The sequence below is a fragment of the Engraulis encrasicolus genome, chromosome 23 (assembly GCF_034702125.1).
Source record: "Engraulis encrasicolus isolate BLACKSEA-1 chromosome 23, IST_EnEncr_1.0, whole genome shotgun sequence".
In the NCBI taxonomy this organism is placed as follows: Eukaryota; Metazoa; Chordata; class Actinopteri; order Clupeiformes; family Engraulidae; genus Engraulis; species Engraulis encrasicolus.
Genome location: NC_085879.1, coordinates 34,246,135 through 34,267,703, shown reverse-complemented (window position 1 = coordinate 34,267,703; position 21,569 = coordinate 34,246,135). Strand labels below are relative to the sequence as shown.

Genomic DNA, 21,569 nt, shown 5'->3' with positions numbered 1-21,569 from the left:
TGGCCACACAGGGATTAATAATTCAATTACGATTCCCCCGTCCAGCTCGTCCACTGTCTAGTCTAATTACTCCTACATGAGTAGGAGTAGGGGGTGGCACTGGTTTCTAACGGGATTGTGCGTGTCTGTGTGTGTGTGTGCTTCTCTGTGTGTGCTTCTGTGTGTGTGTGTGTGTGTGTGTGTGTGTGTGTGTGTGTGTGTGTGTGTGTGTGTGTGTGTGTGTGTGTGTGTGTGTGTGTGTGTGTGTGTGTGTGGACATGTGTGCATGCCTGTGTGTGTGTGTGAGTGTGTGTGTGTGTGTGTCTGTAGCGTGTGTGTGTGTGTGTGTGTGTGTGTGTGTGTGTGTGTGTGTGTGTGTGTGTGTGTGTGTGTGTGTGTGTGTGTGTGTGTGTGTGTGTGTGTGCGTGTGTGTGTGTACGAGTGTGTGCCTGCGTGCATGCCTGAGTGAGTGTGTTGAGTGGGTTAAGATGGATGCCAGTGGCTGTGTGGGCTTGTGGGCAAATGAAGCCTGGTGAAGAGCAGGCACTTGACATGGTTTTAAAAATGGGTTGAATGGTGAGTGTGTGTGTGGGGGGGGGGGTGGTGGTTGCATGGTGCAGCTGGGCAGTGGGGGTGAGCGTAAGTACTGCGGGCAGTAATGGGGGGAGGTGGAGGGAGAGGGGCAGAGAATGTAGGCCTATACACACTGAACAGTAAATCTTGAAGTGTAAATTCAGTATTTGAGGAGATTCGTTGCGAAATGACGTTAGCACCATTTTTTTCACTCTGGCGGGTTATTATTGGAAATGTCTGCTCAGATGTCCTCTCGTCTATTTGCGAATTCTTGCCATTCAAATATTTTGAGAACATACTTTTTAAACCTTAATCTAAAATGCATTTTGCAATACAATCCAATACAATGCCAATACAAAACTTGTCAATATTTCCCAAAAACGGATATACGTCATTTTGCAAAACAAAGCTCTTCATTTTCAGAGTAGGACTAACAAGAAGAGTGTTGAGTTTCACTCTCTAAGTGCTGGATTAACGTGGCAAAATTTAGCTTTCTATGTAGCACAGTGAGGGTGGAATGGAGAAGGGGGCAAGGTGGTTAGCAGTGAAGGGTGGGTGCTGGGGGTAGGAGTGGGGGCTGAGCAGCAGCAGCAGCAGCGTGGATGGGGGTGGAGGTGGGGGTGGTGGTAGGGGAGGTGTAGGGGAGGCAGGTGGTGGAGCAGCCCAGGGCCCAGAGGGGGTAAATGGAGGTTAGCGGTGAGGCTCCCTGTCCTCCTGTGTTTATCAACGGGACCCACTAGTTTGACGCCCTTTCGGTACCGTCACATGGTAATAAAACAAGCAATTTAGGGTTAGGTTTAGGTTTAGGGTTAAGGTTAGGGTTAGGGTTAGGGTTAGGGTTAGGGTTAGGGTTAGGTTTAGGGTTAGGGTTAGGGTTAGGGTTAGGTTTAGGTTTAGGTTCAGGTTTAGGGTCGGCGTAAGTACCGAAAGGGCGTCGAATTAGTGAGTCCCGTTTATCAACAGCAGCAGCAACGTTTGAAAACACTTAACGCACTTCTGCAAAACTACAAGACAGTTACTCCTTATTCCCTTTCCCCGTTTTTATCGGTCTGTTAAAGCACACTGAGTGGCCTGTAGGCTATGGGTAATTGTATGAATTGTCTCCATGAACTCGTGTGTGGAAAAGGACTCCAGAATGTCAGAATTTGAATAATATACTGTAATGATGTAAAGAGAATAAATCAGACGGATAGAAATGGGTGACGAGAAGGCTAATCGGCTAAGTGGTGGATGTTAGCGGAATCGGCTGAATGACAATCATAGGTTAAACATGTATTATGAAATTCAAAAGAGAAGTCTTGCGTATAAAATAAGGTAATGGTAAGAGGTTTTTCAAGCTTAACCCAGGCACAAAAAGCTCATCCTCAAGCATAATGATGTCACCTAGGAACTATTTCACCAAGTTAATGAATTTATTTTGAAGATTTTTGAACCTCGTTAGAGTAATATGTCTTACCATTGACCTTCAAGTCGGGGTTTCGTTAAATGAAATTGGATTTGCTGATCCCCCCCTCTCTAAACATTTAACTCATTTTCTCTTTGATGTGTTTGACATTCAACGAGATGGAGTAAAATTTGTGGCGCTATGCTTTCAAGTCATACTAATTTGTGTTTTTCATATAATTACGTACCAGCGGCTTGTGTATATACACCTTCTGCCTGGTTGTACAAACACATTTAACAAGGTTTAAAACTGTGGAGAGGATCACCTTTCTGGCTGCATAATCATATTGCTTTTAATGACTGTGACTTTTAGCGGCTGGAGCCTGCTGCTATGCCTGTCTGATTGCATGTTATTACAGTACGGATGTCGGAAAGACGATGTGAGTGTGAGTCACGTAATGCTGAGATAGCACTCAAATTCAATTAGTTTCACAGACAGCCGTGACGCACAAGACCAGCCTCCGTGCAAACTGGATGAAATCAAACCACTTTGAAAAGATACACACTACAAAAGGAATTGAAATTAGGCCATTTTCGTTTAGGGGACTAGCCTGCGTATAGGGCTAGACTGCGGTTTAGAGACACACACAATATTGGGTCTGTCTCTAGCTAATTGGATGGTACACATTACAGAGCAAAAATGGCATGCGCGGTCAATACAGTCAATGTTACACAGCAGTAACAGAAACAGCCGATGTTCTTCTGTGTAAGCTCTTTGTTCCCCTATGGAAAGTCAATGTCTGCCCATGTTCTTACAATAGAAACCACTATGGGAATGCAGGGAGACAACTCATATTGGCAATGTGAAATGTCATTTCCCATCCATTTAGAGGCAGGCAGACAAAGGAAAAAAGGCCCGGCAGACGTTTTTTTGTTTTTTTTCTTTTTTTAATCTTGCATCACATTTCATCTAAAACGAGCGGGACGATGAAAGACCCTACTTTGTTTCTCATCATCCGCAGGATCCGTGCCTGATTTCTTCCGAGGTATGAGCCCAATGCTTTTGTCAGAGGTGGTGGTGGTGATGGGGAGTGGTGGCAAGGGATAGATTTCCACTCATTCGTATCTCCAAGCTGCTGGAATTCAGTTGTGTGGTGCTGCTGGGAAGGCCCGGGCCGGGGCCGCGCGGTGCAACAATGCAAGCCTTTATTTTTCTGCTCTTTTAAAAGCACGAGGAAAACTCCTACGCGGCCGCCTGCCTGGGAGCAAGAAACAGCCCTGTGATCCACGAGCGGTGCAGTGGCCCTCGGCCATGCGGTTTGACCTGTAAGCAGACACTTACGGCTCCCATGAAAAAGACAGATGGGGTGGGGTGGGGGTGTTGAGCAGTGTGTAGCCATGGAAGGGAGGATGGGGGGGTGTGTGTGGGGAAAAGACAGAAACTTGTTCTGTCCACAAGGAAAGCTGTGAGATGAAATGACTGATGATGGTGTTGGGTGGGTGCGTATAGCCATAGAGGGGTTGTGTGTGTGTGTGTGTGTGTGTGTGTGTGTGTGTGTGTGTGTGTGTGTGTGTGTGTGTGTGTGTGTGTGTGTGTGTGTGTGTGTGTGTGTGTGTGGGTGTGCGCGTGTGTGTGTGCGTGTGAATGCACATGTGTGCCTGCGTGCGTGCATGTGTGCGTACCTGCGTGCATGTATGCATGTGTGAGTGTGTGTTTGTGAGAGAGTGTGCGTGTGTGTGTGTGTGTGAGTGTGTGTTTGTGAGAGAGTGTGCGTGTGTGTGTGTGTGTGTGTGCGCAGAAAAGACAGAAACTGGTTCTGTCCTGAAGGAGAGGCTGAGAGGTGAAATGACTAACCAAAGGGACTGACTGGTTGCATTGTCCTGCCAGCCCATCACATTGTGCATCCCACGGCCAGGCCTGACAACGCTGGCATTTGCCAAATCCTCTAATTACGCACACGGTCTCAGATGTCAACCCGGAGAGCCATCATCACATAGTGTGACATTGGTAGAGAGAAAGAAGAGGGGAGAGAGAGAGAGAGAGAGAGAGAGAGAGAGAGAGAGAGAGAGAGAGAGAGAGAGAGAGAGTAAGCGAAGAAAAGCCATCACCACATGCCGCGATATTGGGTGAGAGACAGAGAGAGGGACAGAGAGAAGAGAGAGTGAGTCAAGGAATGACAAATGGAATAGCGCAAAATTAGGTGAGAGACAGAGAGAGGGATGGAGGGACACATAGAGAGAGAGAGAGGGTGTGTGTGTGTGTGAGAGAGAGAGAGAGAGAGAGAGAGAGAGAGAGAGAGAGAGAGAGAGAGCGAGAGATAGAGAGTAACATTATGGCATGGCATCCATGACATGGATAGTGCAATATTGGGTGAGAGACAGAGAGGGATTAGAGAGAGTAGAGGAATGGCAACTGGAATGGCAAATGGAACAACAAATGGAATGGCGTGAATCGACATTGGATGAGAGACATCGACATCGACAAAGAGAGAGAGAGAGAAAGAGAGAGAGTGAGAGAGAGAGAGAGACTAGGGGAATGGCAAAAAAGACTGCGACAAGAAAACATGTGCTGGGGCTTTTAGAGAACATGAAAGCTTAAGAGCGCTAATGTCTAATTTGGGTGAGAGGCTTAAATTGCTGCGTTGGCATATGGTAATTACATATACTGATATGCCGGGTGTAACCTCTCCCCTCGACTCTCTCCGCCCTCCTCTCCCCTTAGGACGGCGCGTATAATCCATCAGTCTGTCCCAGGAAACTAACCGCCGTGGGATGTAAATTACCAGCTGAGGAGATGCATGGGAAAAGGGAACAGTGTAATTAGTTACTTCTCCGGGCGCAAACGAACGAGAGAAACGGAGAAGGGAGTGAGAGTGAGGTAGTAAGAGACAGAGAGAGAGAGAGAGAGAGAGAGAGAGAGAGAGAGAGAGAGAGAGAGAGAGAGAGAGAAAGAAAGAAAGAGAGAGAAAGAGAGAGAGAGAGAGAGAGAGAGAGAGAGAGAAAGAAAGAGAGAAAGAAAGAGAGAGAGAGTCTTCTCTCCCCTTCCCACTAACTGTGTTTTTGCCACACTGTTGAGCTTGAACGACAGGGAGGCAAGCCTCTGCAATTAACTTATGGCTTCTCTCTGTCTCCTTTTTTGGTGATTGCGAGAATTCAAATTGAGAGCGGCGACCTCGTCTGGTGTCTTAAATGCCATATGCCTATGACAGGCTGTCCCCGGCTCCATCAACATAATTAACACGCACCAGCTCAGGGTCAGACTTGTGTGCGTGTGTGTGTGTGTGTGTGTGTGTGTGTGTGTGTGTGTGTGTGTGTGTGTGTGTGTGTGTGTGTGTGTGTGTGTGTGTGTGTGTGTGTGTGTGAAATACAGACTGCGACTGCATAATTACACTTGCACCAGGAATACACATGAAGCTTGCAGGCAAGAACAAAGAGATGCCTTCATATCCGCTATAAAATACACTATATCTGTAGAGCAATGCTGAGCAAAAGCTCACGGTTTCGAATTCCTGGCCTTAAAATGTCATTAAAAATTGAGGTTGAAAACTAATACACACAGACAGCTTTTTCTCTGGAAATGAAAGCAGCAAAGCGCTCTCCAATTGAACAGAGACACGGTTCCCGTTTTGAAATAAACGTCAGTGCCCAACGCCAGCAAGCTCCACATCTAAGCCATGGCAGCACAACAGTCATAGGAACTGAGCTCAGCAACTGAAACGGGAGCGAGCTCATTTTTCTTTATTACCTCTCCCGCTCGCTTCTCCATTACCTCTGTGCCAGGGCTCTGTGTGTGAAGAAGACGAGATCGAGAGCGAGGAAGGACGAGGACGAGGCAAAGAGAAAGCCGTACTCTATAGGGTTGGAAATTGAAAGCGACACGGAATGTCACACAATAAATCTTTTTTTTCTTCCATGTGAAACAGAAAGGATCTGCTAGATATAGTCTATCAATGCTTGAGCATTTAATGGTTTGTCTTGCACAAGAAAGGCATCTGTGAGTGGTAGAGACATGTAGCGCTAGTCAAGACAGATTGGGTCTTTGGTGTGGTTTTCCAAGGTCATACATCTCTGGCTCAAGTCTTTTGCGATGTCTGTAGACAGAAGACATTTTTCTTTCCTCTTTGAATCAAATTCCGTACCTATATAGAGATTCTCCTGTCAAGAGTTATACGCCTGTTGATGTCTCTGGAATGATGCCCTGACTGTCTTTATTAATTTACAGTGCTGATTGTCATAGGAACTGCTTTCATATCAGCCATATACTGTATTGCACAGTACTGTTGATGCTGTTTGCAGTGGTGATATGTATGTGGTTAGCTTAAGCTTAACCCCTTAGCACACAGTCTCTGGTATAATATTATATTGTGACCAAAATGGTAATGATCACATTGGTCATCTTAATTGGTTACTGAAGACTCTCTCTATTGTCATAGCAATGTTGTTATGATGTACCTGAATGTTTTCAGTGTGAGTGAATACGCCCTTGATGGGCCCATCTAGGGCTGTCCCTAAAGATTATTTTCCTCCCGATTATTCTATCAACTATTTTTTTCGAATAGTCGCGATTATTATTATTTTTTTGGAAGGGAAAAACTGTGATATGCCACTTAATTTTGACCTGAAAAATAACAGACAAATAAAGCAGAGTGCACCTAGGGACTATTAGGACAATGATTTCTAAAAAAAGAAAAAAAAGAAAAAAAAGGGGACATTGTAGGCTATAAATTAGTCATAGACTATAATATATACAACAGGCCTAATATAATATCTATTTGTTTCAGTTCAAATCGAGTAAGCTTATTAGCCTACATTTACTGATGTATAAAGAGGCCCAAGTTATACAGTATTAGGAAAGTGGAAACAAATATGGGCCACTATAGGTTAGGGTAAAGGCTACCAGAGATTTTATTAGTAGCCTGCAAGGAAAGAACGTCGAGGCTACTCTGTCCATGTCATTCTGTTGACGCACCAAAACCCAGCTGGTCCCTAATAACGCGCTATCCCCTTTCTGTCGCTCCTCCACATCTCACGCTGTTGGCCGGAATATGCACACTTCTGTTGTCTTCATTTACTTTTTAACTTTGTATACAAGCTCTTCTACAAACACCCCGACCACTGTCACCCTAAAGGTGTTGAATATTGCGTCTATAACAGGCACATTACGAATCATTGCTTTATCTCCCTGTCGTTGCTATGCACGCCGCCAGCATAGCGACAGTATAAAGCAGTGTGAAATATACCACGCGTCTCGATCTGAAAAACTTTCACTTCCTCAATAAATATAGTCTCCTACAGAAACACAACCAGGTCTTGTGCCTTGTCTTTAAAATATCGCCACACTTTAGATGTCTTTGTCCGTTTATTGGGCTGATAAGTGGTGCCACTGTTACCTTCATCTTTGTTTGACACTGACACTCTCGGACGTGCAGCCCCTGTCATTTTCTCCACTTCTGTTTTCAGCACGTAGGCTACCTCGCGGCTCGCACAAATCACTTTTTTTCATTGGGCTGATAGTGGTGCCACTGCACCTTCATCTTCGTCTGACACTGACACCCTCAGGCTTTCAGCCTCTGCCATTTTCTTCGCTTCTGTTTAGCACGTCTACCTCGCGGCTCGCGCAAGTCACTTTTTTTTGTTTTTTTTTGCGCAAATCACGTAAACGACGGTATGTTGAACACGCCGACTTATTTACGCAATCGACGTAATCGATTACGTCGAATAGTCGGGACAGCCCTAGGCCCATCTGCAGTAAGAGGCTACGCCTAACCTTATGTCAGAGTTACAGCCATAGTTAACCTCTTAAGACACCACCCCTGTAATAAATTATCTGTTACCAGAAAAGCAATAACCAAGTCATAATGTATTACTAAAGGCCCTGTTCCCGATCATAATGGTGCAGTACTATGGTAGTTTTTTCAGTGACTAATACAACGTGGTGGAATGGTGTGCTACGGTACGGGGCTACGGTAAGATCTGTATAGATATTTATTTTGTTTATAAACATGGAGGGGCAAGACACTGGCAGCCAACCACGTGAGCTAATTTTTTGACCGACAGCGGTTTCCAACAATCAGAGGTTGAGTTACGCGCATCCAAGGTAAAACAAAAATTCAGAACCCATGTATATTCTACTGTATTTTAGACTTCAGCTTTATTTGCCATAGTGTGAGCAGGCAAAAGTGGAATCACTGATCCATTTGGTGTTTCTATTACACAATCTCATGCCCCACCTCTCTTAGTAGTGGCTTGGCATGCTCTACTCAGGACAGACGAGAGAATAATAAAGCCATTGTGCATTGTGTTTAGGGCACCTCCTAGGAGACGATTACAGCACCCTACACACTACTACAGTGCGCTATTTTTGTCAGCTGCGGTCTGTCGATTTGGAGGGACGGACGGGTGGGTGAGTGTGAGTGGATGACGTCGCCGAGTCCCTTTTGTGACGGAATGTATGACAAGCTGTCCAAAAGGACTCAATCTGCCGCTGGACTCTCTATGAAAGTGACACAATGGAGCCACATAGCTCCGGGAGCAGTGAGTAAATGTGTCGAAAGACTGCGCACAGCATGCACGCACACAGTTTTTTTTTTAAATGCAGTGTTAATTCAGCACTTGAGAGAGTCAATTTAACATCTTCTAGAGTGTATTTGGTCCCAGAATACTCTATAAGTGTTGAATCGACGCTGCATGTTTTCACAACATTGGCTGCACTGGACTAGGAAGAAGACGCGGTGAACTGGAGGGGACCAATTGAGCCTGTCTGTAAATAAGGTCGCCTTAAAAGCAAAGCAAATTAATAAATAAATAAAAAAGCACTTGAGTTGAGAGACAACACAAGCGCTGCTCCGCTTTGGGGAGGAAATGTGATCTAAAAATTTGTTCAGAGCCAGCTGCGATGCGCATGGTTGTTATGACAGCTGATTACACTGATGATGATGAATCTCTAGGGTCTGCTGGTTTGGCGGTTTTAAACAGCAAAGCCCACCATCACTCTCTATTTATTTATGTCTTTGCTGTGAGGCTGTCAAAGATTTAGGCACACCATGTGACCTGTCAATCATTCCTGTGTCAGATGTTGTGTGTGTGTGTGTGTGTGTGTGTGTGTGTGTGTGTGTGTGTGTGTGTGTGTGTGTGTGTGTGTGTGTGTGTGTGTGTGTGTGTGTGTGTGTGTGTGTGTGTGTGTGTGTGTGTGTGTGTGTGTGCATGTGCCTGTGTGTGTGTCTGTGTCTGTGTCTGTGTGTGTGTGCGCGGCTGCATGCACGCATTTGCGTGTGTGTATGTGGGTCAGCTGGGTGTGAAGTGTGCAGGCGGTCATGGAAGGCAGTTGGTTCACAGGCCTCGCGGTCTTGGAAGAATTTCTGCAGGCGGCCATCTTGTGACCCGACCTGACCCTGTCTCATAACTCCTCCAGTCTCGACCCTGAAGGTATGTATGTGCTCTGAGATCACGGATGCTGAGGTGTTTTTATGACAAATTTTTATGGTGAATTTATGCCTGAGGCTACTGCCATATTGGCTTGGGGAAAGCAGTGGCATTCAAATAAATGGCGTGCATTGCAAGGTTTTCCCCTGCACTTTATAGTTAAAGTGACTACCTTCATAAAAAAACACCTCCCACCTTGACCTGGTCCCCTGTATTGCAAAGGTAATTTATAAAGTTGATTTACAACAAAAAATATATCAGCTATTTTTTTTTGGTGGGTACATTCTTTTTTTCATATCAAACTACAGTACACAACATACGCCTAGCCTCGCCTTTCAAATCACGACAGTCACATGTCTATGATACAGGCTAGCCCCCCAATTCATCTTGACTAACACATGTTCTGTGGAAAACACATGTGGTATGTGTTCAGTGATCATGGCTGCTCTGGAGTTGGCTAGCTTCCGCCAGAAGCGACAGTCATCTTGGCCTATGGGAAGCAGTAGCATCCATCTAAGTGACGCTACTGTGCATTGTGCCTAATGGCTTCTGTTGGCAAGCTAATTAATTCTGCTGAAGGATTTAAGATGTCGTCTGGAGTGTTTACATTGCATCTACGAGCACAGCATCCACACAAGCTTAAGAAGAGATCGTGAGCGTGTGGAGCATGGTGGTATAGTAAATTAATCAATTCCTTTGGGGAATTACAAGGCATTTTGCCCTGATGAATGTCTATATGGTCGTAATACAAGGGCCCATGTGCTTTTAAAGTGTTCTGTCATGTAATATTAAAGACCTTTTTTACTCTTGTGAAATCTTGAGTGCCTTTTGCTATTTCCTTTTTTTTGGATAAAATCCAGATGGGGTAAAATAGCAATTTACCACTATGCTGCCAAATGCTGGAGGCAGCTTTGTGTTGAAATTAGAACTGCTCCATCAATAGGACTTTTTAAAAAGAAATTAAAACCAGCTTTATTTTCTTCTGCCTTTCGATTAACTTGTAGAGTTACATGCACTTAGCAACATCCGTCTTTTTCTTTCTCTTTGTCTTTCTTGAGTACATTGATTGACAAATCGTGTATGATAAGGTGCTATACAAATTGCTATTGCTATTGCTACTGTAGCCTATATGGGATGAAAAAAAAACGTATTCCTTTAATGTGATAAGGCATTTGCAATTAGTGTGCACATTACTATGGTAACATTCTGGAGCTCTATGGCTCCGTGTTCTGTGGAGTGTGTAGACATGGTGAGGCAGCCACTCTAAAATACCATTCTGACATCAAGCTGGCATTGAAGTGAACGTGCCAACAGCAGAACAAATAGCCCATGTCAAAGCTTCATGACACCCTGCCCAGGTCAACACATTCCTCCTCCAGTTACTGATGCTCTGTTCTCTCTACTTTCCATTCGACATCCATCACTCACCGACACTTGAATGAAAAAGCAGAAAAGAACTCGTCGTGGAAACGAAAAATGAGACCTTGAATCACCAAGCTAAAAATAGAATCCATCACAACACTCGGAGCATTCAGAACTCATATAAGGCAAAGAACTAAAGCCGAACGCACAAACATTGAGAGTTCTTTTTCTTCCATTTTCACCATCTCGCGCAAAATGAGATCATGCCTGAGGGCACACAGATTTTGTTATTTCACAAGATAGCTTCCGCGGGGAGACAGACAATGATAAAACACTGATAAATGACCCCGTGGGGCAATGCTATTACCAGTTTAACTGCATGACTCATTGGTGGGGCTAGCATTCAATAAATACCTCCACATTACTGCAAAGCCACAAAGCCCGGGTCATGACCCCCGCATGTGACAAAGCCTGCTCATGGCCACATGGTCCATGTTTCATAATTGTAAAAACAAATAGCGAGATATTTATCAAAATGGCCGTTAACGTGTCAGTCCTTGATGCTGTTACAGTGGGTTGTGTGCGCGGAGACAGCGGAGCTAACACAATAAAGCACCGCAGCGCTTTGACCCTTATGTAATAAAGGCCGCTAATGGTTGCATGTCCGTGGCTAATAATGGTTAAATAAATAACAAGATATTCATCAAAATGGCTATTAACATGTCAAATCATTGATGCGGATCTACACACAAAGAGGGAAGAGACAAGGAATTCCCACTATTGTGCACAGCCCAACACAGTCAAACTAGAGCCTCAATCCTTATGTAATAAAAGCTGTTAATGATCATATATCTTATAATTGTTCAATTAAATTACAATACATTTAATCAAAATGACCACAAACATGTCATTTTGATGCTGGTAGCTGCAGTATACAACGAACACTAGAAACTCATCTGCTCTTCACAGCCTAGAACGACACGACACAGCACAGCGGCGCGTCGACCCCGGGACGTGCTAATTGAATATTAGCCCCCTGACGAGCGGCTAACTACATTGATGGACTCCAGCCTCATTTCCCGCTCACTCTCTGGCAGGGCAGCTGCATGGGGACTTAACACACAGCCTGCTGCCACTCACTTCAGATATGTCCTCAGGCCTCTCACACAAACCTGTGTGTGTGTGTGTGTGTGTGTGTGTGTGTGTGTGTGTGTGTGTGTGTGTGTGTGTGTGTGTGTGTGTGTGTGTGGGCACAAGTACAATTCCACAGACAGAAATAGAAGCAGCACGGCCCTTTCCAGAAATATAATTTAAAAATGTGACACTGCAGGTCAACCACAGAAAATTAACTCAAACTCTTCCCGATGCTTTATTTTTCACTTCTCCTTCTCTCTCTGTCTCTGCTGAAATTTTAAAGGACAAGTAAAACCAGAGCAGAGTGAAAAGCAAACCTCACTTAAGAAGACAGCTTGTACAGTTTTACAACATGCACAGTAAAATTTGCTGTGTTAATTCAACTCCTACAGAGTCTATGTAACATCCTCTACAGTGCATTTGGTCCCAGAGTGTTGAATCAGTACAGCATTTTTTTTTTTTACTGTGCACGTGTATAAAGGACCACTAAAAAAAAGAAAGACAGGGAAAACCAACAAAACACCTCATTTGGCACAAGACAGGCACATTTAACACTGGCACTAAAATAGCTCCTGTTAACAGTCAACACAAGGTCCTGAATGCAGTAGTTTAGTTATTCTGGATACGGTTAACTTAAGTCCTAGGCATTTTCACTAAATAAGGACAGGAAACTGAAGTGGCCCTGGCAGGCAACACAAGAGAGGCTAAGCTGAAACAACAAGCACCAAGCCAAAGGAGAGGCAGCCAGCCTGGCTGCTTGAAGAGGCAGCTTTCCCGGGTGGGTGGGTGGTGATGGTGCCTCGTGAGGCTCCATAAAATGCACCAATGGGCCAGAACAGCATTATACTCCCCCTGCTCAAGAGTGTGGTTCTGACAGATACCTGACATCCTAATACTGGGGCCAGCTTCCTCTCTTTCTCCACTCTTCTCTCACTTTCCTTCTCTCTCTCTGTCTCTCTGTCTCTCTGTCACAGAAACATGTACACACACACAGATTACTCTCTCTCTCTCTCTCTCTCTCTCTCTCTCTCTCTCTCTCTCTCTCTGTGTGTCTCTCTCTTTCTCTCTCTCTCACACACACACACACACACACACACACACACACACACACACACACACACACACACACACACACACACACACACACACACAGCTCGCTCTCTCTCTCTCTCTCTCTCTCTCTCTCTCTCTCTCTCTCTCTCTCTCTCTCTCTCTCTGCTCGTCTCGGCTTAAGCCAGGAACTCTAAACGGCCTCATTAAAATTCAAACAGTAGCAGCCTTGGTAAACAAAAGCCATGATAGATGGCAAATGGAAGTTAACCACAGCAGATGAAGCTGCTGTGTTGTGTGTCCTGTGTGTGTGTGTGTGTGTGTGTGTGTCGCGTGTGTGTGTGTGTGTGTGTGTGTGTGTGTGTGTGTGTGTGTGTGTGTGTGTGTGTGTGTGTGTGTGTGTGTGTGTGTGTGTGTGTGTGTGTGTGTGTGTGTGTGTGGCTAGTGGTAAGTGACGTGTTGATGGATGGAAATCTTGGCTCAGGTGATGAGCAATTGGGAGGCTGAGACAAGCAGCGTCTATGAATAATTCAAAGGGTTAAATTGATTCTATAATATAAACAAACAAACAAACCAAAAAATCTATTACAATCACATTTTGATAAATACTGTCACCGGCCATTCATACGAAACAATTTTTAGCACCAAAAAGTGCTCAGCCACAGTCTGGTACACAGCAAAATGCAGTGTGAATTTCACACTCAGTGAGTTGATTCACCATCGTCTACACAGTATATTTGATCCTACAGTACTCTCTAAGTGTTGAATTAAAACGGGACATGTTTTACTACGTAGAAACCGAAGTCTAGTCACATTCTTCTGGGAGAGGCTATGTGTACTAATCACTACATGTAGTTCAGAATCCAACACATTTTGGAAGGCAAACTGTATGCTATAAACGCCTGCATGGCTATCCCTTTGTGATGACAGGCAAAACTGAAGACCCAGTTCCAGCATTCCTAAAACATGCCATAGCGCTAAATGCCTTTAACGATTTACAGAAGGAAAAATCAATCATTTGATTGCAGTTTGTCCAGCTGTTGCATGCAACAGTTGGGCTGTGTGTGTGCACTCTGTCAGCTCCACTGTAACTTATGGGGTGCCATCGCTATCTCTGGATCCAGCCTGTCAACAACACTATACTTCAGATTTATGGATTTCACATGGGACTAGGCTGCTGGCCAAAGGCTGCACCGTGGTGGTATTGGTTTGACTTACTATAATACTACACTATACTATAATACTATAATAATTAAGGTTATTGTATGCTGCAACAGTGTCTGTGTGTCCAGTCATTTGAGGCTACTTCCATTGATGGACACGTTGTGGTAGTGATGGATTGGTTTTGCAGTGAACCACCGTCAGTTTAGAAACATTCAGTGAAGTGGTAGGCCATTTTTGCCTACATCTCATTTTTTGTTTAGTCAGCTTCGAAAGCGAACTAAAAACTCAACAGGAGTGCAGAAATCAGAAATAAAACCAACTGACAAAACAACAGTGTTTTCATCAATATTCATCATCACCACACAAAAAAACTGCAAAACAGCAAAACTCAGTGAGCACTGTGCAGAGCTGTAGATCTGTATACAGTCAACAGCTGCAGAGTAGGGCCCAAGTTTTGTCTACACGCCACCATCAGCTGTGTTTGCATCCCCTTGGGCACAAGGCGAGGTAGTGCTACGGCAGACAGTCATAGCCTAGGCACAATTGAGTCTGACAGGTGATGCCCTTCACAATTGTTCTGTGCTCAGGCAGAGAAAAAAGGAGGAGAAAACAATGTAGGGGATTAGCAGGGGAAAGAGAGAGATATGGATACCATTATATCATATAAACGCTGTTGAAAGTGCAGTGCCTTGGAGGATTAAAAAAGACTGAAGAACTCGTAGCAAGTTTACGCAGTTTCTGGTCATGGGATACCCCTTATTCATCTCGTTATGATTATGTGCATGATGAATATGGTGAAAATCAATGTTGTATTTGTCAGAAAAAGACGGGCCAATAAAGCGCACGAGGAGTCTTTCAAAATGACTGAGTAATAACGTTGTTATTGCCCATCAATAGTATGCCCATCAACGCACGTGCTCGTTCAGGGAAACAATAGTGAGATGTCACTGGTAACTGTAACGGCATTAAAACCTACGCCCCAATATGTCGTTCTCATCACACCTGTACCGTTATGTATCTGCATCTTTAAGCAACGCATTGTGTCTTCAACTTATCAGTTTATATCCAAAATAAGCTACAAAAGCGGCAACACCCTGTAGTGTGTGTGACCACAGACACTCAATGTTATGACAGCGTCGCATACACATTTCATTGTAGAATCCAAATGCATTGCGCGCGGTGCGCTGGGCACGTTAGTTGTAATTGTACAGCCACAGCGCTATAAAACGGTAAGACATGTAGGAAACAGGAAACACATATGAAAGCTATTCGTAGAGTGTTAAACATATTTCAACACACTGTCAAAAAACCACAGAATCTTACCTCGACTGACAGTGACGCCCCTCTGTTGACTTGACTTGTCTTGGGTAGCTTCGGTAGCGTTGCACTGGCTGTTAACACGGCGAAGGGGATGAGCGCAGAAGTTGAACGAAACTGGTTGGCAGAAGCCGCAAGACGAAACTGTAATTCTATCTCATTTGTGGACGATTTAAACAGGATACACAACCACGTGTTTTCACTAGTACAGCACGATTGACTGCTTACACTTGTAGGGATGTTCAACACCACAACGACGCAGTTGACGTTGCTCCTACTCAATGCGTTCCAAAACTAAGCACTCCCCGAGGACACGTGACCAAACCCCACGAGAATAGCTTTCATCCCCCCCTTCCCAGAAGCTGGGATCAATTACACCGCTGTTTCACTTCAACAGACTCGGGTTCCATTCCTTCCTTCCCATCCATGACTGCTTGTTGATAACCTTTCTTTTTATGATCTTATCTTCAGGATAAAGGATGCATTTGGATCTGCAGCTGAGCCCCTAACACTCTATAACCCCGTCCATCAAACAATTGTTAGGCTCCTGGGATTATTTTCCCACATAGTACAGAAGATGGTGGTATTTTACTTACCCCCCATAGTGTGCCCGAGCATATGAATTATGCAAATTAAATAGGCCTATCATTAAAAATGCATTTCGAACTATATTCACATCCTACATTTGCAAATAATTGCCTTTCAAGTCGTTGAACTTTTGGATTGTTAGAACCTGCAGAATTTTTCAATTTGCCATTTAGTACACCTGCCAACATTGAGCATAGGCATGCATTATTTATGTTCTTTTTCTTTCTGTCTTTCTTTGAAGTACCCTTACAATGACATGCATTAGGCATTGCAACAATGTGAAGTAACATATATCACCAACAGTTCAAAGTTCCATGCATGTATCACCATTCATAGGGAAAAAAAATATTCTGCATGTCTAAATATGTTTTGGTTTTGGTACAACGGCATGCAATAAAGTAGTCATAGGCTACTGATTGATTGCATTACAACAATGTGAAGTTAAATGTATCACCAATTTAGGATAAAAGTAGGCTATTCTAATATATCATCTGATCTCATTTCGAATTTCTCCAGCTTGATTCCAGATTAGTAATAGTAGCCTATAGAATAGGCCTACATAACGGTACAGCAACAAGAGCACTTTGAATAACAAAATAAAATTGTTTTTTTTTATTCTTTTCAGATGGATGGAAGTGGAACGGGATGACAAGTGACAACATATGTGTCTGAAATACTGTACTCCTATAGCCTTCATAGCCGCACAGTATTTTTTTTCTAGTGTTAAGTCAACACTTAAATTCCATAGTGCTGAATTAACACAGCAAAATGTACTGGGCATCAGGGCTGACCTGGGACAAAAATCAGGCCAGGCATTTTCAGCCAAGACCGGTCCGCCAGGCATTGAGAAAGACAATGAAGCCTCTGACATCATTTTCAGTCTGAGGGGAGAAACAGGCCAAAACGATCAGCAGTCGACTCCACCGGGCAGATGTCCTGTATGACTTATGGCCAATCCAGCATGTTGTGCATGAGTTTTTATTCAAGCCATCTTGTAGGACTGGTTGACAGTGAGTTGCTTTGACTGCTGGTCTCGGATGACTTCCAAGACCATTGAGGTGTCACATGGTTTTTGTCTGAAGGGTACAATTATTTACAGTCAATCATGCCCGTTTGGACTGAAACGTTCAAAGAGGCATACATTTTCAAGCCTGGATTTAGTACACCCTCATACTATTTTTATTCGCACAGAGGAACATGGAAGGGAATTTGTTTGCACAAGCTTTCCTACCTTCCTACCGTATTAACCTGTTCCTTCTATATGAAAAAAAGCTGAAGCCAATTACAAGCTGTGTTTGTGTGTGTTTGCGCTACGAGAGAAGGGGAAAACAAAGAAGACTGGGAATGCACAGTTTGCACATCTGAGATGCAATAAGGTACACGTCAGCCAAAACCCCTTACAGTAAGGATCTGATGGGGGAAACAAAGTGGTAATTTGCCCACCCATCTACTGTAAAGCAACATACTTGACTGGGCGGCAGCACCGCCAGCAGTTGTTGATATGATGCCGTACCTCTTCTCATGGACACACATATTCTGATGACTGTTCAGAGTGCCATTCAGGCTGGGTGACAGATCACATCATTTAATTAGAGAGGGAGTTAAAAAACCTAGAACAACAAAAATAAAGTCCGCGCTCACCAGGCTCCTATTTCTCTCTTGTTTTTAATATCACGTTTCTGGCAGCATGTCCTTCATCAGAGTTGGGAAAACCTGCCAGGTATTTGATCCAGCCATTTTCAGAAAACAGCTGATGCCAATGAGCGTGCAAATGACCAGACGGGTAAAGTGGGTAATTCATCAAAGCACCTGTGTTAATACGTGCACACGTAGGCGTACAGAATACATGATGCCAGAGGGCTTACTCATGGAACCAGGATGGAGTGGATTACATGCGTATACACATTTTTAGGGCTTTTTTGCCTTTATTTCTGACAGGACAGTGGAGGAGAGACAGGAAATGAGTGGGGAGAGAGAGATGGGGAAGGATCAGCAAATGACCCGGGCCAGAATCGAACCTGGGTCGCCGGAGTAGTAACCAAGTAGTAACTCCTACCTTTAGGCCACGGCAGCGCCTAATATAATTATAATATATATTTTTAGTTGTGGATATTTTCTACCTGTGTTTTATGTGTAAACACAACATATGGATAGGGCCATTGTGACAGCTGCATTTTATCCCCCTAAAGAGTTTTGACATGTGCATTCTAAATATCTGTTTACAAGCAAACAAGAGGCCAAAACCAATAGGATTTGTATAAATCCCCGGTTCTTTGAGGGGTTGGGTAATTGGGAGTGGGTAATTAATCAAAGCACCTGTGCGTGCACACGTAGGCGTACAGAATGCATGCCAGAGGGCTTACTCATGGACACGGACGGATTAAGATAGCACGGGGCCCCTAGGCTATAGGTGGCTCGGAGAGCAAATTTTGTGACAAATTTAAATAGACAGTGTCATAATTACGTGCTAGGAATTAAGGATAACACGTCTACCAGCTCTACTGAACATGACAGATGAATTCTTGTCATGATTCTGCAATTGAAGAGTTCAGATGCAAAAACCCCTATCTCCATTTCTGAAGACACTTCGACACTTCTATATTTTTAGAGAACCCCGTTGTTGGTTTGGTTTACATTTATGTACTTGACAACACATATAAATAGTTATATTACATAAATAAAATAAAAAAATATGCAATTTTGATAGCTTTGTATTAAATAAAAATGAATTAAGATTTTTTTCTGAAAAGGCACTGAGGGGGTTTTGCATCTGAACTCTTCAATTTTCACTTTTGACCAATCAGGGGACCCTTGGCAGGTGGGGGCCCCAAGGCTGCAGCCATATCTAGCCTGTGCATTAATCCGACCCTGCTCATGGAACCAGAGTGGAGCACTGCCCTACAAAGTCAAAGTGCAGTAACTACTACTACTACATTGTATTATTGTGTCAGAATTGAGTTTAGAGTGAAAATGGTCCTCATTACACCTCCGTTATATTATGGTCCAAATGTGTCAAAATGTGTCAAATGTGGCCCGCTTTAGAGATATTGCTATGTCAAATTTGCAACCACTACAATATCCCACCTAATTTCAAGATTTTGAAGGCACATTTTTCCCAGTTTCAAAAGGTGTAGTTAGCCTACTGTACTTTGCCTTTCTAGGGCAGAGCTGGCCTGATGCACTATAGTCACTTTTTCTTCAGAAATGTTGTTCAATTAAATTGAGCAGAGGGCACTAGGTGGTAAAAGCTTGACTATAGTAGACAAATCTAAATTTAGTCACAGGTCTATGCTTTGAAAAAGTAGGCTTATATATGTTAGTGTTACAGGGTTGGATATGGGGACAAAATGAGTGCAGGCATTTTTTGCGCTGCCCCTCTAAATTGTGGGCCAGTCTCTAAGAATATAGAAGCAACCCAACAGCATCATCCAACTCGGGCCCACAGGGAAATGCCAGATTTCTACTCCAGGCCTTGAGAAATACATCTTTCCCCTGGACACTCAATGAAGAGTGCGGTGCTAACAAGAAAGACAATATGGTTGATTGGGTTTATCAAAATGTCCAGGGGTTTTGTCAGACAGAGGTGGCAACTCTAGTAGTATGGTAGTTTGAGTCTTTTACAGCATTCCACTGTGAGTTATGACTCATAAGTCATGTTTCAGTGGAAATACATGTAATAAGTAGCCTTATTATGTGAGGCTACTTATTACATGTGTTTCCACGGAAACTGTGCACAGTTAGCCAGGCCGTGCCCTCCTAGTGACGCAACAGCTTCAGCGTTGCTACCAGTCAGGTCAAGAATCAATGCAAGTGCTTTCTGAGTTCCCGCAAATACGGGAACTCCTCCCACTTTGTTGGGAAGCAAACAATCATTAGCAAACCAAGGGAGGCCATTTGGGAAATGCCGTTCGGGAAATGTTAATTGTTATGCTCTTGGTCAGACCAAGAGATTTGAAAGTCGATGATAATCAGGCTAGTGCACAGTGTGCAGGAGTTTGGTTTACGTTTGACCGTTCTGTAATCCCTTGACTGTCAGTGCTGTAGTGTATTGTACAGCATGTCTTGATGCGTTATGACGTTTGAGTCAAGACAGTTTAGCAGTCTGTCATGCTGCATGTTCCCAGATTCCGAGAGGCATCCTCCACATCCACATCTGTGTGTGCATCTGTGAGCAGTACTGTCCAAACTCTCCCCACCCCCTGGAGATGAGGGGACGGATGATGCTTGACCAGTTTTCTGATGTAGCGTAAACCGAATGATGATGGCCATAAATAGAGTGGTTGCATATTTGTTTGTGTCTCCGGGGAAGGGCTGTGAAATGGCGAATTGGGATTTGATGGCCCTCCTCCTGACCCCTCTGCCTACAGCACATGCTCTAGTCTCCACGCTGACAGGATGTTCCATTTTCCAACCGGCACCACCAGTCCCATGTGGGAAAGCGCATGCAGCATTCAAGAATAAAGGATTTAATTTGGCAATAGCCATAGGCCCTACGTTTCCCTATGTAAAGAGTAATAGTAGAAGTAATAGTAAGTTACAGAACAAGTCATAAAGTAAAAACCCATAGAATGCAGACTTCCACCAAGTTAGCTCAGATCAGCACCAAAAAGGCGAATTGGGATTTGGTACTTTGGATTTGGTACTCCTCTTCCTGACCCCTCTGCCTACATGCTCTAGTCTCCACGCTGACAGGATGTTCCATTTTCCAACCTGCACCACCAGTCCCATGTGGGAAAACGCATGCAGCATTCAAGAGTTAAGGATTTTATTGTCATACAGTAATACCCTAACTTTCCCCATGCAACCAGTAATAAGAATAAGTAATAAGTAATAAGTAATAAGAATTTTACTGAAGGTCCCCAGAGGTGGTAGTGCTAGCCAGATGTTTGTGTATGCAGGAGTAAACACACTGCATGCACTTTTAAGAAACTTAATCTACAAGTGTACACAGCGCATGGATGACTCCCCCAATAACATCATAGTGGCATTCACTAATCCATTGGTCAGTAACGCAAGGTATTCATCCAGGCTAATAGCGCACTGGATGAAATGTCTGTATTTTAATTATTTAATATTGTACTTTTTTTTCTTGTTGTTTGTTGTGTGTGGGGTTCTTGACTGATTGTACTGGTCTGTCCTGATGTGTGGTTTTATGTGTCCTTCTGTATTACTGTGGACCAAGAGTCTGGCAAATAAACTTGAATTGAATTTAATTGAATTGAATTGAATTGAATTGAATATTATAGGAAGTAATATTAAAGTAAAAGTAGTAAAGTAAAATCCCATACAATCAGACTTCCACCTACTTAAGTTAGCTCAGATCAGCACCAAAATGTAATATTGGGATTTGGCACTCCTCCTGCTGACAGCTCCCTACAGCACATGCTCTCCACGCTGACAGGATGTTCCATTTTCCAACCTGCACCACCAGACCATCAGTCCCATGTGAAAAAAAAACCATGCAGAAGCACAAGACATTCAACATTTAAGATTCAAAGGCAACATCATTTTTAAATATAGCTGCAAGCAGCAATGCGGGGCCAAGCAGTAAACTTGCCCAAGTCGCCACTGCAACAAAATTAACTGCAGCGCTCCCT

At 43.8% G+C, this 21,569-nt stretch overlaps 1 protein-coding gene across 2 annotated transcripts in view; it reads right to left on the bottom strand.

Annotated features, from left to right (window-relative positions):
* mid2 (midline 2) overlaps window positions 1-15,659 on the bottom strand; it is a 254,743-nt gene extending 239,084 nt beyond the window's left edge. For both annotated transcript variants that reach the window (XM_063190099.1, XM_063190100.1), the window contains exon 1: window positions 15,391-15,659. The gene's annotated coding sequence lies outside the window, so the exon portion shown is untranslated. The remainder of the gene's footprint in view (window positions 1-15,390) is intronic.
* Between the last annotated feature and the right edge of the window lie 5,910 nt (window positions 15,660-21,569).